Below are 4707 nucleotides of genomic sequence, written 5' to 3'. Positions count from 1 at the left end.
GTGAGAGTATCCATTATAACCGTTGGAAAAAACATCAACTAAATAACGAAATGAAAGAGAGGTTATCTTCATTGCTTAGGAAAATAACCAGAGATGATGATAGAAAGAGAATCCAACAAGATCTAGAAAAGTCGCATTCCATACTTGGACACAAGAGATAGCCATAAAGATACCAAAAGCTCAGGGAGATGAGCTAAGGTGGAAAGTGAGACAGGTACTGGAAAAAGCGAAACTTCCCAAACCAACCATCACTAAGGAAGAAAAGTTCGCTATCGAAAGACTACAGAGTGATAATTCCATGAATAGCATATGGGAACCAGTATTAAGGAAGGATAGGATTTATAAGCCCTAAAATTCACTCCATAATTGCTCACCGGCATATGGCATAGTGGTTAAGAGCACGGGCTACTAACTCCACGATTCTGAGTTCGATACCAGGCAGTGACCTGAATAATAATGATAATAATAATAACAACAACAATGAAAAAATACCTTAGGAATGGGAACCCAGGTTCGAAATTTTCCCTAAGACACCTGATGAAGGCTGGAGGGTATATCAGCTGAAACATTGTGTTAACAATAAACAAGATGAGGACAAATATCCGTCAAATGTAAATTATGTACATAATTCCTCATCTCTTAAAAATATAGAACTGAGTGATTTATAGTTTGAAGGGCAGCCAGAATATACAAAAAGTGAATGACAAATGAATAATACTGAATTACTTGAGCTTTCATCAATGAATAATCAGTTCTTTATTTACTTTTGAGTTGTGATGTCTTGTATTTCTCAAAGGCATTAGTGGAGATAGTGAAACAGTTCCCATCAGAAACAAAATCTGGATTTCACTGCAGAATAGATGTATTACACTACATGGCTCCAGTTATGTGAGTAGAATGTTGCAAGAAAGAATTGCAAGATGGATTCTTCAAGCCAAGCTAACCAGCAAGAGACCTTGGAGTAGACCAAGAACGAAATGTTTGGATAATATCTATAGACTTAGTTGGTCATGCTTGGAAATCCATCTGGAAAGCGTAATGATGGCTGCTTGTTGTAGGACCCTATGGAAGAGGTGCCTGGGGATTGTATCCCCATGACCCTCCCAGGAATAGTGGGAAGAGAGAATGGATGGATGAATAAAAAGATATAAATAGTAAAAGTTATATGTTTCTTTTTAGGATGATCCTAATGCTCATGAAAAATTCTTGAAAATCACGAGAGCTTATGAAGTGTTGAAAGATGATAAGCTACGGAAAAAGTTTGATACATATGGTGAAGATGGTTTGAAGGAAGATTTCCATGGTGGACACCACTATGAAAGTTGGTCCTTTTACCAAGATGAATTTGGTAGGTTTTTTCAAGTTTCACATGCTTAACTGAAATTATAACTCAAACATTATATTTTTGGCTAACCAAAACTTCTTTTCTCCTTCCAGGTATATATGATGATGATCCAGAGATTATAACATTAAGTCTTTCTGATTTTGGTAAGTATTTTCCTATGGAAACTATTTTCTTGGCTTTATGTAGTGAAGCTGATATTGCTTTCAAGAAGTCAATATTCTTGATTATGCATCTTGTAAAAGTTCTTTTACATTTTCCACATAAATTTTGTTTAGTACACCTATTATTATGGATGGTGGATTGACAGCATTGTAAGAGCATCAGACAAAATGCCTCTTATTAATTGCTTTGGGACTTTACATTTTGAATTCAAATCCTAATGAGGCCAACTCTACCTTTTGTCCTTTTGGAGGGATCAATAAAGTATATTAACTGTTATATACTAGGGTAGTTATAATTAACTATTTCATTCTCTCTTGTGCTTATATTAGCAGCAGTTATTGCTAGCATTATTATGTTGGTAAACTAGGCCTCTGGATTTGTACCACATTCACAGAATAACAATTTTAGTTGGGTCTTATAGGATACATAGAATTTTCTATGCTAGAATATGAAGGTATTGTAAAGGAGAGATGTCGGCCTTCTGAACCAAATAGATATATCCATTTAATGTTTACTTCCTCTTAATAGTACGTGTTAAAAGGTCAATAGAGAGTTATTCATTTTTGACTCAATTTTAATTAACTTATATTCTTAAAATAGCAATCTTTGATAACTGAATATCAAACACTTATTTAGAATAAGCATGGCTGTTTATCTATGTATTTATCTTGTTGGAACAGTTAATTTGAATTTCAGACAAGCACTACTTGGAATCAAACTGATTTAATTCTGACCAGAAAAGGGGAGGAGCAAATAGTTATGGACATAAAGTTTATGTAATGAATTCATATTGGAAATATTTTAGGGAGGGTGAGGAACAGCTAATAGCTTGTGGAATCTGAAACATTCATAAAACTAGCCAGTAAATATGTGAAGAAAAATGCATGCAGTGTACTCATATAGTATAAATGACAGTAGGTTGTATAATGACAAAGCATTTTAATCCATCAGCCAATTGTATAGATGATGTAGACCTATGTTCAACTGCATTCCAGCTGTGACCATCCTCTCCTCTTTTCAACCATAGTGTATCTAGAAGTCCATAGTTCATTGTGTACTTCTTTTTAAGATGACTGTAATTTGAGAAAAATTTGGCTGCTATTTCTTGAAAGGAAGGTAACATTGTAGAGACTGTTGTGTTTGTAATGAAGTTTAGTGCCGACAGGTGGTTGAGTTTCAGTTATTTGTTGTTCCTTGTTACTGAATTGTTAATCAACATATTGATAATTTATGATTGTATGTTTATTTTACCAATCACATCAAAACTACAATCTCGACCAATTTACTTAAGAAATATAAATTTAAAAAACGTATTTAAAAAACATAAGTCAAAATCAAATTTTCTTTTTATATAGAAACAGTTGGAAGAGATGCTTTGAAAGTATACATTTTGATTTAAGATTTTTTTCTACTGCTTTGAACTTGAGTTAACTTGCCACTGTTGATGTATTTGTTGAATGGTTAGAAGCAAAAAAGAATGAGAAGCCAGGTAAGACACAGAGAGAAGCTTCTTTATGATCTTGCCAACCAGCTGGCTTTGGAGAGAATTGCCTGATAACGTGCTCAGTTGTGTGTGAGATAGGACATGGAGATCCATGATTGCTGCTGCCTGTCAGCATGGCACATAACAAAGAAGAACATATTGCAGATAAAAATGTGTTAGGTATGAGAACATACACTATTGATATGCTAAGGTAGACTTGGGTTAGATATATTTGATCTAAACAAATTTCAAAGCTAAAGCAACAGATATCAAAGGACAAAGAAATCTATTTTGAGGTTCTTCTAACCTGTTTGTGACTGTACGGAAATGACAGACATTAAACTTTTGATTATGACCATGATACTTTGGTATTTCTCATTTTTGTTTGTTGAAATATATTTTAATAATGATTATAGTATATCTCATGTAGTACACCTTATGTTGCAACTAAAATATTTCCTTGCTGTAAAGTATTTAAACATCTGTTGCCAACTACTATTATTGGTAATGTTTATTATGTATTGATTGTCATTTGACATGTATTTATATAGTGACATGATTTATTTTAAAAACAAAAGTATACTGAAGATTAAGTTTTTTTTTTATTTTCATTTATTTTATCACGATTCAAATTGTATTTTATTAGAGCATTTTTTACTATTTTCAGTGATGTAGGCTTAAGCATAATGAATGCCATTTAATTTTACAGCAGAGTAGAAAAAATGTATTTTAATTCTTATATTCAGTATTATACTCTTAGTAAGATAAATTGTTTATTACTATTTTAATTGTATCATTCCAAGATCTATGGTGCTTAGTAAGTAAATAAGCTTATTTTCATAGATGTGATTGAGAACTTTCTGAAATAACTTTTCAAGCCATAGCTGTTGAAATTAGATTCCCACCATACTATGAACAAATTTAATGAAAATGAGGGCTATTCTGACTGTCTTCAGGGCAGCTATGAAAAATTATTGCAATATAGATTGATACAAACGTGGTAAGAAGCTATTAGGAAGAAGAGATAGGGTGTGATGATTATGCTTAAATGGGATTGAGTTTAAAAGTCCCATAGAAAGTGGAAATAATTTTGGCAACTTTTGGAAAATTAGATGTAAAATGTATTTTCTACTATGAAATACATTTATTTTCCTGTATAGTGAAGGTCTAGTTAACTGGAATTACTGTACTATGTATTTATTGTCGGAAAATCTTGACATGTTGTTTGTGGTTGTTTGGCTCCAGGACATTTATGGTCAACGAAACCCCTGGTTCTATCCTAAACCTTCCCTTCTTTTTAGGGTATCTAAAACTACATTATCTAATATGTCCTTTATTTAAGTTGTTGGATTGTGATTTGAGAGGAATATTTGGCTGTTATTTCTAGCTGATCAAATGATCATGATGAGGCTCCTTTGTTAGAATCTTTATGTTGGTATTAGGGATTGGGCCACAGTCAGAGAAATGTATTATTTTTTTTTAATTCCACTTTTTCAATTTCTTAAGTCTGAATTTATTTTGAATTTTATTTCAGAACAATCTGTTGAGGGCACTGAAGATATTTGGTTCATCAATTATTACTCACCTCATTGCTCTCATTGTCATCATTTGGCACCTGTGGTAAGGTTATTTTAGTTACATTAGCTGATCAACAAAAATACAATGATTGTGTGTGTGTATGTGTATATATATATATATATATATATATATGTGTGTG

At 32.4% G+C, this 4707-nt stretch overlaps 1 protein-coding gene across 1 annotated transcript in view; it reads left to right on the top strand.

Annotated features, from left to right (window-relative positions):
- The first annotated feature begins 1182 nt into the window (after window positions 1-1182).
- Window positions 1183-4707, top strand: part of LOC106868569 (dnaJ homolog subfamily C member 10) — a 36799-nt gene continuing 33274 nt past the window's right edge. The window contains exons 1-3 of the mRNA XM_014913891.2: window positions 1183-1348; window positions 1438-1488; window positions 4525-4610. The gene's annotated coding sequence lies outside the window, so the exon portion shown is untranslated. The remainder of the gene's footprint in view (window positions 1349-1437; window positions 1489-4524; window positions 4611-4707) is intronic.

Source organism: Octopus bimaculoides, chromosome 1 (genome assembly GCF_001194135.2).
Source record: "Octopus bimaculoides isolate UCB-OBI-ISO-001 chromosome 1, ASM119413v2, whole genome shotgun sequence".
Lineage (NCBI taxonomy): Eukaryota > Metazoa > Mollusca > Cephalopoda > Octopoda > Octopodidae > Octopus > Octopus bimaculoides.
Note: the sequence above shows the minus strand (reverse complement) of the source record. Positions and strands in the feature narration are given on the sequence as shown.